The 14,422-nt window shown below is 43.3% G+C and overlaps 1 protein-coding gene across 3 annotated transcripts in view; it reads right to left on the bottom strand.

Annotated features, from left to right (window-relative positions):
- The window catches only part of ACTMAP (actin maturation protease), a 282,045-nt gene that overhangs the window by 226,929 nt on the left and 40,694 nt on the right, over positions 1 to 14,422 (bottom strand). The window contains exon 1 of one of the 3 annotated variants that reach the window (XM_078660401.1): positions 12,804 to 12,971. The exons of the other annotated variants lie outside the window; for them this stretch is intronic. The gene's annotated coding sequence lies outside the window, so the exon portion shown is untranslated. Of the gene's footprint in view, positions 1 to 12,803; positions 12,972 to 14,422 lie in introns of those variants that run through there. 3 annotated transcript variants of the gene reach the window in all.

Genomic DNA, 14,422 nt, shown 5'->3' with positions numbered 1-14,422 from the left:
TATTAGGCGTCAAAATGTTGTACAGTGTCATAGAAATAGTGAGTAGCAGCTATACAGTCACATTGTGTGGTGTGACAGTCACTGATAGAATTGTGAGAGATTGTGGATGGTTTGGTGGTTGTGAATTGTAAGGTGGTGTAGATGATAACCAATGTCTCCACTAGTTTTAAACTCACACATGGGAAAAAATGACTAGTAAAATATGAGATTTAGGCCCAAACACCGCCAGTTGCACTCTTTTTTAAGCATAATTTAAAATATTTATTTTGGAAGAATTTAATAAAATATTGTAACGGTTAAAAAAATTAATTGCCCCAAATCTGAATGTTTGTTGTATTATAAGGTACTAAATGGAAATGTTGTAAGTTAACGATAGACGAAGGATGAACAAAGAAAAGAATAATCACAATTTATAAAATAACAATGTTAATCTCTAAGATCAGTGCCGTAAATGCAAAACAGTTACACAGGCATAAGTATAAGGCGCAGAAAAACTCTAAAAGGCCACGGTTAAATCTACTTGTGTTGATTTAAATAATAATAAAATGCAATATTCATGCTATGGATTAGAAATAAACAAATACAAAGAGGTCGTACAGTATCATAATACCACCCTTAAGAGAGGTGTTCCCAGACGGAATATTTGATGTTTTTTTCTTGTTGCCAATCATACTCCTACAAAGTGTACAAATGTATACAGCAAATCTGCTTCACTAAGTAAGTAGTAAACACTGTACTTTACAGTGAGTGATACCATGCTTCCAAAATAGGTTGAACAACAATCTGTGATTAGTCGCTGTTGGACTTGGCCTTTTCTGCAATGTCATCCCTAAACGTTTTGCCTGCACCCTCCTGTTTTGCTGACCTTGTTTTTGCTGGCTTTAACTTTACCGCTGCTAACCAGTCCTAAAGTGCTTGTGCTCTGTCCTTAAAACATGGTAGAATTTGCTTATATCCAATTGCAATATTTAATTTACTTGTAAGTCTCTAGTACAGTGACACTACCTGTGCCTGTAAATTAAATGCTACTAGTGGGCCTGCAGCATTGGCTGCTGTGCTATCCACTTAAGTAGCCATTTAAACAAGTCTCTGGTCTGCCATTGCAAGCTGTCTGTGGAGTTCCAAACTGCCATTTCGACCTGGCAAAATAAAACTTTTGCCAGGTCCGAACCTTTCCTTTTTAGGTCTCGCCTGTCAATGCGCATGCACATTGAGCAGAGCGAGACTATTGGGATTTAAACAAAGTTTACCTAACTGCGGCGATTTGGTGCTGTGCCCGTGGCTTTTAGGTCAATGCGCTTGCGCATTGACCTAAAATGCGCGTGCACATCACCAAATCGCCGTCTGTTCCCTCAGCCGCATTCCTCCGACACCTTTTGAAGTGAAGCTTAGCTTCACTTCAAAGGCCCCGGCTTCTTCACACCCACATGCCGCTCTCCCCGCTCCGCCCCCTCCCCTGCCCGCCGTGTGCATTTCTCCTACACCCCCTCCCCACAGCAATGCCCTCCGTCTGTTTTACAATTTGTAGAGGTATTCGGAGTCTCAAAGAGATAAGAGGGATATTTGGATCCATGTCTAGTGGTGAGGAAAAAAAGAGAATTGATGTCAGCGCATGCCAGTGGCGCCGCTATAGGTTTAAATATAAAACAGCAATTGACAGACATCAGTTACCATTAGGTTAAAAATCCCATACACCGTTGCAGTTATTAGATAGATCTAGTGCATATTCTGTTCATTTCATCACATATTTATTTATTCGCATTCTCTAGTAGCCAAATCATACTACATTTAAAGAATTCACACACGAGTGTTAATTCCGACCCTGCCCTCCAATAAACAAATTGGGTTTGCAGTCAAATTGCAACATAACCATCTTCTCTCATTACCCCAGCATTTCTATCCAACAAGCTGATTTAGATCTGATATAGGCCTCGAGGCAAAGTTGCTCATTTTAAAAAAACACCTCTCATCTCATCGGATTTGAACGTAGTAATCTGAGTGAAATGGAGTTCCGGCCATACTTAGATTGGAGACGAAACATTCAGTTCTTACAGATACAGATACAGGGAGTTGATTTCAACAGAATCCTTATCAGTGTATCCATTAGGCGTGATGTCATGGAAAGTTGATAACCATACACACCTCTTCAATACTTAACTCTCAAGAGTGCTCATCCGGGTTGTGAACTTGGGGTTTGGAAACCCTAGACATTATAAAACATTTAATAACACTCAATTCATGCCCCGGCAGTGCTATTGATATTCTGGTCACTTTGTCGTACTGAGCATATGCCATGTCAGAGGGAGTAAATAAATAGTATGCTTTTAAGCACAGTAAAGAAAAGGGGTTGCTGACATAGGCCACAATAACCTGCACAGTGAGTGCAGTTGAGTACGAGCAGGTGGGATGTGGTTTGATTCGTGAAGTATTCGAACACCCGATAGTTATCAGCGGGCGGTGCATTTTCTCAGGCCCACAGGTTTGGGCACTCTTATTCAGAGGAATACTTATTTGAGATGTTAAAGGCATGCTATATTAATGTCAATCATATTAATATTAAGCTCTGATCAGACTCTGGGGTGAACTGAACTAGGGATGCAAGTGCCCCATCTTATACTTACTAAACAATCCCGGCTTTCCAGCAATTAGGCAGATGCATTTACGGGGTTCGAGAGGTGGATAGCATTGGATAGCATTGTTTGTTTGCTTGACGATTCATGGCTCTGAGGACATACGTAAATATCATGCCTCTTATCCCAATTTGAGTAATGCACTGATACTATCTGGCACAAAACTATATTCTCCACCTTGCACAGGAAAGAGGTACACTCTATCTGGCACTCACCCTCACCCTCACCCTCCCTCAACCCCTCACCCTCACTCACCCTCACCCTCAACCCCTCACCCTCACCCTCACTCACCCTCACCCTCACTCACCCTCACTCACCCTCAACCCCTCACTCACCCTCACTCTCACTCACCCTCACTCACCCTCAACCCCTCACCCTCACTCACCCTCAACCCCTCACTCACCCTCAACCCATCACCCTCACTCACCCTCAACCCCTCACCCTCACCCTCCCTCAACCCCTCACCCTCACCCCCTCACCCTCACTCACCCTCAACCCCTCACCCTCACTCACCCTCAACCCCTCACCCTCACTCACCCTCAACCACTCACCCTCACTCACCCTCAACCCCTCACCCTCAACCCCTCACCCTCAACCCCTCACCCTCAACCCCTCACCCTCACTCACCCTCAACCCCTCACCCTCACTCACCCTCACCCTCACTCACCCTCAACCCCTCACCCTCACCCACCCTCAACCCCTCACCCACCCTCAACCCCTCACCCTCACTCACCCTCACCCTCACACCCTCACCCTCACTTACCCTCAACCCCTCACCCTCACTCACCCTCACTCACCCTCAACCCCTCACCCTCAACCTCACTCGCCCTCAATCCCTCACCCTCAACCCCTCACCCTCACTCACCCTCACCCTCACTCACCCTCAACCCCTCACCCTCACTCACCCTCACCCACCCTCACTCACCCTCACTCACCCTCACCCACCCTCACTCACCCTCACTCACCCTCACTCACCCTCACTCACCCTCACTCACCCTCACTCACCCTCACTCACCCTCACCCACCCTCACTCACCCTCACTCACCCTCACCCTCACTCACCCTCACCCACCCTCACTCACCCTCACCCTCACCCACCCTCACTCACCCTCACTCACCCTCAACCCCTCACCCTCAACCCCTCACCCTCTCACCCTCAACCCCTCACCCTCACTCACCCTCACTCACCCTCACTCACCCTCAACCCCTCACCCTCTCACCCTCAACCCCTCACCCTCAACCCCTCACCCTCACTCACCCTCACCCTCACTCACCCTCACTCACCCTCACCCTCACTCACCCTCACCCTCACTCACCCTCAACCCCTCACTCACCCTCAACCCCTCACTCACCCTCACTCACCCTCAACCCCTCACTCACCCTGACTCACCCTCACCCTCACTCACCCTCAACCCCTCACCCTCACTCACCCTCACTCACCCTCAACCCCTCACCCTCACTCACTCACCCTCAACCCCTCACCCTCAACCCCTCACCCTCAACCCCTCACCCTCACTCACCCTCAACCCCTCACCCTCACTCACCCTCAACCCCTCACCCTTACTCACCCTCAACCCCTCAACCTCAACCACTCACCCTCACTCACCCTCAACCCCTCACCCTCACTCACCCTCAACCCCTCACCCTCACTCACCCTCACAACACATATTGTGTTACAATAGGTGTCACATTTGCGAAAGATAAAACTATTGCCATTGTAAATAACAAAGCTATTAATTTCGCTATTTTCAAAACAAGCACATAAATAAAAAATGTGTCCTTTACAATACCAATAGCTCAAACTTTCCTAATGTGAGACCTATTGCATTGCTTTGCTTCTCTCCCCTGCTGCACTCTCCTGCTCTCTAGAGATGTGGCCTAACGACCAGAGCTGCCATCTAAGTGACGTAAATACAAAACATGTTGCATTCCAAATGCTATAGGTGTCACATTCGCGAAAGTTATAACTATTGGCATTGTAAATGACAAAGCCATCAATTTAAATTTCTCTCTTCAATTTAGCAATTTTAAAAACCAACAAATAAATAAAATATGTCATTTACAAGACCAATAACTACAACTTTTCTAATGCGAGACCTATTGCATTTCCAATGCTTGTTAATACATGCAGGCCACCGCTAGGGTAGGCCCTGGACAGCCCAGAGTGCAGGTGCAGTGTATTTAGAAAGTAGGAAATGTATTTTTTTTTTCAAAACAGATTTTATTGTTTCTTACAGCCATATACACCCAGGAGACTCCTGGAATATTTCTTTTGTGCCAATTCATAAAATATAGTCGGAAATTTACTCAAGTAAGATTAGGTCTACATCTGAAGCAAATTTCCAACTATCATTTAATTTAGAAAGGATTCCTTAACTCCTCTAAGACATCTAGGCTATTTGCTCCTTTGCAATAGTGCAGGGAATATATATATTTTTTCTGTATGCCACTTCCTGCCATAGCCATTTGTGAACGCAATACTTTTATGCAGACATGAGATGTAGCGCACAAGTGAATTTGCACCCTTAACCATTTTTTCTCACTTCAGCCTCCCAATACACATTTTTAGGTTGCTCCCTCATCATTCACACACCGGCATTCAATAGTTAAGAGTGACTGGAAACATGTTTTTAAATGTCACTTTAAACCACAAAATATGGACCAACTTTCCATAAATAGTAGTGATAGTGGGTTATACTGTCTGAAGAACTTTAGAACATTGATAGGCCTGAAGTAATGCGGTAGCCTGTGATAAGGCTACAGTAGTCTTCATATTACTCTCAGTGAAAATCGCTGGCTTCAAGTAGAGGTCAGGACCCTTTACTACCAATCAATCAAGATTGAATTGAAGTTTCCTAATTCAGACAGCTGACTGTGAAGGCTGTTTGAAGGGCACTGCTTAACTTAACGAATGGAAACATCTCCTAAGAATGATTTTTCGACTTGTCTTGTGAAAAACAAGAAGAGGTACTGCTACAGATAAATTATATTTAGGGTGTCTGGTAGTGTTTTGTAGCAGACTAGAATACCTAACCTTAGCCTCTAGTAACACACATGATTCGGCCACCAGTGCATGGCGAACAGCGTGCAATCCTGACTGGAGAATGATGCGTAAGCCTGAAAAACAGTTTTAAAAAACATACTATCTTTATCGTACATTGTTATGTCAAATAAACAATGGCAAAACTAGAGTTCGAACCACAGTAGGGAATAAATGCAGAGAAGAAAGCTAACTCTGAAACATGCCATCTTTGAATAAAGTGTTTTTCATGTTCACCTTGATATTAGATTTACAGGTTCAGCCCAGCCAAGTATCACGCATTGGGCGTTAGACTAATGCATTTCAGTGTGTTGGCCACATCACCGCACTGAAATGCATTGTCACGCCTAGAGTGTCTGAACTCTGCTGTCAAGTGTCCCGAAAGCTATGGCTGATTAGTGTTAAAATACGATTTGGTAAAAGCAGAGAGTGGCAGGAAGCGCGCGATACACGCTGCTCAGCAGGCTTGAGGGGGAGGGAGGGCTGGCTGAGCTTAAGTGCAACAATGTAACACTTAAATCCGTCCTGCGCGGCACGGCACACTGGTCAGGGGTGTGTCTAAAACTCGGTTTTAGGCGGGTGGCGCGGTATTTAAAATCAGTTTCGTTTAGCTAAATGTTGCAGTGCTTCGTGCAATCAAGATCTCAGCCTCTGCGACTTCGAGACACGGCTCTGGGCCCAAGCAGGGTGGCGGGCCATCGCGGGTGGCAGCTAATACATAGGATAACTGCAGCGGCCGGCAAAGTGGTGGTTTATGGAGGTCAACTGCAGTGCCCAGAGAGGCCTGCAGCTAGTAGCTGAGCGAGCCTCACCGGCACAGAGGCGACCCAGAAAGCCTGTTGGCCAGTGTACAGAGCTGCTCTCGCCGGCCAACCTGCCGGGAATGGGTGGACTGACTCACATGGATTCAGTCACCACCGCAGGTAATTTGGCCCATTAGGGTTGGTATGAAGTACACAGAAGCTGCTCCATCGTCAGGTATCTGTGTTTGTCCACTGTGACCGTCGTCAGGGAATCAATTTTTGCATGTTGTTATTCTTAGTCACTAATTGTTTTGTTTTCACAATGTAATTAAAAAGGAAGTTTCCGACGGCATTTGGAGCTTCTCTGCCTTTTTGAAAGGCTGTTTTTTCTACATTTCAGTGGGGGGGGGAGACACATTGTGGAGAGTGTATCCTTGCCCCCTAGCTGTTCACACAGACCTTTCTCTACCGCTCGCACACACTGTCAAGAGAGGAGCAGGGAGATGCAGAGGAGAAGTGTTATCACTGATTGTCCAGCAAGAGGAGCTTGCAGCACACAGGAAAGCTCATCACAGCGTGCGCATTTTAAACACCCTGCAAGGTTCTTTATTTCATGAGAGCGCGCCAGACCCGGGGCCAAGTCAGCACATATAACACTTGACAGTACAGCTTTGCATATGTGGAGCTGACACTTGGTCATTAGGAAGAAAGTATGTCAGGATAATTTCCTATTTCATAAAATAGTCTTTTATATTCCACAACATTCTATGCCGAATATGATTAGAATGCAGCTTTTAATCGAATGTCTAAACGGTTTTATCTTTTTTGTCCATTAATGTAGCTGGCCTTCATGTGTTTCTCCCCGAGCGCATAGGCGTGGTGCCGTCGCACATAATATAATTTTGTCCAGAGAAAATTGAGTTTATGCGGACACAGCTTCATGCTGCCCTGTCCGAGCAATTGTTGGGCAGGGGCATGTGCAGCTCAGAGTATGCAGTGTAAGAGTAGATATAACAAGTATTCCCAAAGCCAAAAGCTCTCCCCTCTGGGACAGCTTTTAAATTTAGCATCCAAGTAGGGGATGGCTAACGGGGGAGGAGGGTTGGATAACTGACTGATTTGAAAAAAGCACTAAAAAGCGGACTGTACTGAATGCTTCATAGCCCTTGTAGGTCCAGATTGCAGAGAGTGAGTAGGTGTGAGGGGGGGAGGAAGGAGGAAGAAAAAGAGTACGGGGGAGGGAAATGGGAAAAGAGAAAGTGGGAAGAAGGGAAAAAGCAAGAAAGAGGACAAAAGGGAAGAAGGAGAGAAAGAACATGAAGCACTTATTCGTAAAACTGTATTTGGTGAGGATTAGCTGTGAGTTACTACTTTTTACCAGGTTATTGCCCTTCCATTTCTGGTGCTTTACCACAGTTTTAAGCTCTTATTGGAGTTTCACGTTGCTCAAATTGGTATAATTTCTCATATTTATAATTTCCCTCATCTTCATTGCTTAATTTTGCTTGCGAGAAAATGTCAATCATAGTTGTTGAATGTCACACATAAGCAGTCTGAAACCTTGGCAGCTATGCAGGTTCAAATACTACTTCTAACTGAACAGTGCTCATTCAATTACACTCAGAAAGATGATATGTTGAATCATGACAATCGTGATTTGAATCCGGGACTTGCAAGTTACACAGAGCTCTTTGCACCAGGTGCATTAATTGATTAGGGCTAACTTGTTGCAGGATATCAAAAGATAATCTACAGTGTTTTGCAGAACAATGTGCTGCAATATAATAGGCGTACTGGGCAGCATACACAAATTGCAGTTTGTTTGGTTCACTAACACTTATGCTGCACAAAGGATCGATCCTAGATCAGGCTCAACCATAATAGAAACAGAAATAAATAAATATATGAGGATGCTCTTCTACAGGTAAATACAGGAAAAAACAACCTTGGAGAACAAGAGCAAACGCTCTAAAGCACACAGATTTGCTTTGAAGTCTCCAGGGTATTTGCTAGATTGACTAGGAGGACATGATGCACCTTACTGGGCTGGTACAATAAATACGGTTCATGATATTGTAACATAAAACATTCAAATAAACGCCCCTTTCTGTGTGAGCCACCAAACTATGTCTTTTTTGTTCAGAATGTTTTTTTACCCGATTCATATTTTCTCCTGTTTAAAAACACACCTCTCAGGTCAACTAAAAGAACAAATCATCTTGGAAAGAAATGGAGTAACTAAGCAATCTCTGGGGGATTACACACAGATGGGAATGTCTATGAGTTTTATAAATCATGGGAGTGATCTGGTGACAATAATCAATGAGTTGCCTAATCGTTCATGCAAATTCTTTGCTGTTACGAAGGACCCACAAATATATGCTTATTTGAGATTGAATGTTATATCCCTCGTTTACTGTTACATGATAAATATCCCATGTCTCTGTCTAATAATATTTTAAAGCAGTGTCTCCCAAAAAGTGGGTCGCTAACCACTTGTGTGTCATAAGCAGATTTTTGGTGGGTTGCGAAAGTCAGAGCAAAAAAAAGATTTCTTTAAATTCTGTGTTTAATTTGTCACATTTGCTGGCGATTCATAGACAGAGGTCAAATAAAAGGCTGCTTTTTTCTTTTAACATGGGGATTGGTGTATCCTTTTCTTTCTCTTACTTCAAAGTGAGAGGAGTTTTAAAGTGAATTATGTGGCAATATAGGATTTGTTTTGCAATACACAACACCAGTAAATACCTGTAAATTAACTATATGCATTCAACAGTTAGGAAAGAAAAAATGAAAAACTTTTTTTGTAATTCTGAAGTGTGCTGGAAACAGAAATTTTAATAGGCTCAAATGAAATCAAGAAACTTACTTGCTGATTCACAAATGATAAATGTTCGCCGTAACCCGATTTTCACATATTATCATTTTCATGCTATATAATTTTATCAGTAAAACGTTATGTGTATGCTAATTTAGTGGCCATTTCAATGGAAAATATGCTGTCTGCAAATGACAATACACTACCACTTGATGCTTTAGTTACATTCAAAAACTGCTTGGCTCATATCCATTATAGGTAGGTAGGTCGTAAAAGTGTGTCAAACAAAAAAGTTTGAAACCCACTGTTTTAGAGGGATAGACATATTTTCGCCAGTTCCTGCTTATCTCTCTGAATATATTTTCTATTGTGAGAGAGTCGGACTAATACTGTCTTTGTATTAATGTCATACATTCCAACATTTCAACTTCGATAAGAGGGAGATATACCTGGGATCAAAGGCCTGAATACATTTTAACACGAAACGGGGTGTAGTGTTATCCACTGGCAGATTCAGTGATTTGCCCAGAATCATAGGATGTTGAGGGAGCACCGGGACTTGTACCTGGTTCCCCAGTTCCAAAGTCTGACAACTTTGTCCCTAACATGACATCCTGAGTATAGGGAGAATCAGCATTTCATTTTTGGCACTAACAAAAAAAGAGTTTTCAACTCTATTTTTGTATGCACTATGTAAAACTGCCAAAAATAAAATGTTGATTCCTCTCACATGCTCTAATCTACCCCTCCAAGAATTAAGGACAGAGCGCTATGGTTTGATGTGAGAGGTAATTCTTGGAGAGGGAGATTAGATTGGCATCAACATTTTAATTTTGGTAGTTTTACAAAGTTCAAACAAAAACAGAGTTAGAAACTTTGTTAGAAACACATTTTGCTAGGGTTCACAATATTCTTTTATCTTCTTACCTTAACCTGTGTCAGGAGCATGGAAAAAACTATATGGCAGGCAGTGAGAGCATGACAATATTGTGCACTGGCCTGCAGCAGTAGTGCATACTTCGAGCCACACAAGACCAATACCTAGTGCCTGCGAAGCCTGCCATTGAATACTATTATGCAAGCATAGGCAGGCATATGAATTCCTTTCCGGAGTCCTCGCCTCTGGCTCGCCAAGTTCACATTTAAACCAATAGGTTTAGGGCGGGCTCAGGCTTTAATCTATTGACAACTACAGGAGGTGGGGGAGGAACGGACCAGTGTTGCCAGATTGGGCTATTTCCTGCACAAATGGGTGAAATGTTTCCCATCTGTGCACGGCAAAACCACACCTGGTGGGTGACAGATTTTTGGGGATGGGTTGTGCCTTGTATGCGTCTTTTTTCCGGATGAGGCAACACCCCATCAATGTCTCTGGCTGCACATGCTGCCAATGTGCATGTTGCCCCATGAGCTCAGCTGCCTGCTTTCCTCGCTCTGTCTGCCATCAGGCTCAAGCCATCCTCCGCCTCTCCTCTCCCAGGCCAACATTCTCCCAGACCCCAAACTCTGAGGCAGGAGCCTATCACAGGTGCTGATACAATCATGACACAAGTAGTTACATTAAGGCACAAGGACACGGCGTGTTCCTTAATGTAACTGCTTTTCTCTTTACTGGCACTGATGGAGCAAGGACTCGTGAAAAAGAGACTTGCTTGAATGCAAACTTCTCCTGTAACCACTAACCCCTTACTAAGCTTGCATTGTGGAAATAATATGCATTAATCACATTTAAGCATAAGATTGAAACTTGCCTATGTGTCTTACTAACCAGTAACTAGAGTGTATTCTAAAAATGTCCGCTAACCGAAATTCTTTAGTGCGCATGCGTCTACTGCATCTACGTAGTATGATGTATCTTTGCTTGGAGGGAAACTTTCTGCACTTGCACAGTAGCTAATAAAATGGCCGCTTGAAACTCACATGCTTGCCACCTGCTTGCTGAAAAACTAAACCCAGCTGTTGTACTAATGCTAATACGGAAAGAGTAATAATAAGTAAATGGGATTAGAGTAGAGATAGGTGGTATACAGTGAAACCATTTATTTTTGATTCTAACATTTGTCTTTTTGACTCTTTCAATAGTGCTTGTTATGGGCCTAAAGTACCGAACCACAGTCTATTCCCTCTCGTTCTACCGCACATGCGTAGTGCAACCAAGCTGGAAGATGCAATGTCAACTTGTACCTCGTCCAAGGTTTCCAGTGGATACTTTCATGGGAATCGGAATGACAGTCCATTGAATTGGATGGGAACTACTGTTTTTTTTTCTTTTCTCAAATATGTGACAATTACATTGTGAATAACGGGTGGGAATAAAGACTGATGTATAAAACTTAAGAGGTGGGATTTTAAAACAAAAAGCTGAAAGAAATAATGGGAAATAAGCATGGTGTGATGATCACCTCCCCTTGCCTGTCCAATCAGAGTTGAATTGAATTGAATTGAATTTGTACTTGTAAAGCGCACTTATACCCCAACTGGGGTTTCCTGGCGCTGTACGCATACCGCTGTGGAACCCTTCCTGTGAAATGTCCACTCCTGGGCACCCCCAAGGTGATGCCAGGCATACCAGCGCTGTTGGGGCCGTTGTGGAGATTACGCAAGCTATTGCCCATAGTTGCAGAGTGGGACCCATGATTAGAATAGGCACCGAGGCGAGAATTATCAGGTCCGAGGAAATTGAGCCCAAGACCCGCCGAGGCGGGAATTGAACCCTGGTCCTGGGCCAGACCTTTGCATCAGGGTATGCCGCTCTAACCATTGAGCCACACTTCTCCACAAGAGTTAGTATTTTCAAAAGTTTGAAACATTAATGGGTGGTACTAGCATACAGAAAGGTATAATTGAGGTAGTGTTAGTTAGTTAGTTAGCTAGAGACCGGGATGCACGGAGAAGTCCCAGATGGAAATGCTGAAGAAGAATCAAATTGCTGAACCAATTATCTTGAGCAAATTAATTTAGAAGATCGCAGAAGAATCTCGAGGAGGAAGAGAGTGTCAGAGAGGGGTGCTACGCAAACGTCGGAGCTAGAGAGGTTGTCTGTCCTGTCCTGATTCCTGTCCCGAAGGCTTTGTTCGCCAGATCTTTCTTGGGGGACCCCTTCCAATTCCTAGGCCTGGGAGTTGGTTTATACACCGTTCTTGGTAAATATAAATATTTCTGTGTATGCGCTTATGTGCTTTTCTCTCTATCCTCTCCCTTTCATGCAGTGTTATTGCAAAATATAAATGAATGCATTGATTATTTGAATCTTCCTTCATGTGAGAGACAGAGTTTGTTCTGTACTGATTAAGTGGTTCACATGAATTTAATCTGAGAAAAAATTTAAAAATACATCCCGACTCTATGATCATTTCCAATGTGTAAGTATATTGAAATCTTATCTCATTTCACCATCAACTAGTTCCAACTAATGGTCCATCGACCAGAGGAAAGAACTTTTGATCAGTGAAAGATTAGTTAGGGACTAAAAGATAACTAATCTGGAGAATTACAAAACATGACCCCAGCGGTTATTACCAGTTTGTTCTGAATACATTTATGGGCCCAGGTGAGTATGTGGTGTTAGATTACCTGTTGCTGGTAACCCGCTGGATCAGCACCATCCCTCAGTGGTATTTCGTGACATGGCCGTTGTCATTTTCATTTAGTACGTGAAAACGCTTCAAATGGCGGCCCTGTTTGAAAGGAATCCTGTGCAGTGTGTGCCCAGTCCTTCTGACTTTTGCTTAGGAAGAGAGTCAACCTTCTCAGCGACCGGGCCTGAAATTAAAGAGGAGAGGAGACTTTCTGTCACACGTTGTGCTTGAGGCCCGGTATGAGATGACAGAAGAATACGAATGGTGGTAAGATAAATGTATTTGTTAATCCACCTTCTGGAAAGATTTGTGTTTTGTCTAACACAGGTTTGAATCACTATAAAGTAGCACAGAGGGCAGGGCTCTAAGTGGGCCGGGTCTCACCGGTGCTGAGCACCAGCAGTTTTTTACAGGGGGCCTCGAAACGGGTCTCCATCGGCATCGGTTTTGTGCTCACGCACAGGCGGTCCGTTGTTTTCCAGACTAGCAGTGACAGCAGGCACATCGGTGTGCACCTGCTCACACTGCTCACTAGTGGAGAAGTTACGGCATGACGTCATGCCAAGTGAGTATTGTCGGGGAAGGGGAATCCTTTAAAGAGAGTAATTTTCTCTCTGGATTTCTCTTCTCTTTTTGAAACTCAAGGGCAGCAACATTGTCGTGGTGTCACCAGGGCTTTAAGTGGAAGCTTTTTCAATATTATATACAAGCCATAGTTGCTGCTTATTTATCTTATGCAACTAACAACCATTGATGAAGCCAATAGTCCTGACTTGTTGTAGGTATGATGTTACTTGTTTCATATATCTGGATGCAATGACAGAAACAGCTAAATACAAATTGCGTGGTACACTATGCTAAGCACAGATTTTTTGTATACATGTTTTAAACCACGCCCTTAATTACATTGGCCACGCCCCTTTGGGAGACCCCCCCCAGTTTTTTCATTCCACTTAAAGCCCTGACAGGGGGTATTGTCCCTGCTGCAGAGCACGCCTCTTCTTACTTCATGTTTTTAAGTTGCAATCCAGCAGATCTAGCACAGTGAGGTAAGTACCAAAATCCAGGATCAACATTCACACTGGAATAGGCTAGTTTTCGTCAATCTTTTGTTATTCTAGGATTGGTAAAAAAGGTTTCATTTGTATAGTAATAATGCCTTTTTTGTATAGAAAACCCCAACTACTGTATTATGTGTTAATGCAGGACGTTGTTCTTCTCCAAATCAAGCACTATTAACATACAACAGATACCAGGATGAATTATGCGTGACTCCTACACCTTGTAACCCTCATTTTCTTATGTAACATTCCTTGCACATTGATTTACACTCTTCTATAATCTTATGTGTAATGTTCGTGATATAAAATGCTCTGATACACTACCCTTGCCCTAGGATAATTAGTGCTACAAAACAAATTAAATTAAAAAAAGTACAGTTTACATTATTACTAAAGTATTTACTGATACAGAGAGACACATCAGCCATTCGTATAGTGCCTGCAAGTCTCTCATACATAAAGTCAAAATTCTGCCTCCAAATCGTAGTTTCTCTAAGCACTTGTGAAGTAATAACAAAATGGGAGCATTGGCATCTAGCTTTTTGGAGTCCAT

This window comes from Lissotriton helveticus, chromosome 9, assembly GCF_964261635.1.
Source record: "Lissotriton helveticus chromosome 9, aLisHel1.1, whole genome shotgun sequence".
NCBI classification, from domain to species: Eukaryota; Metazoa; Chordata; class Amphibia; order Caudata; family Salamandridae; genus Lissotriton; species Lissotriton helveticus.
Note: the sequence above shows the minus strand (reverse complement) of the source record. Positions and strands in the feature narration are given on the sequence as shown.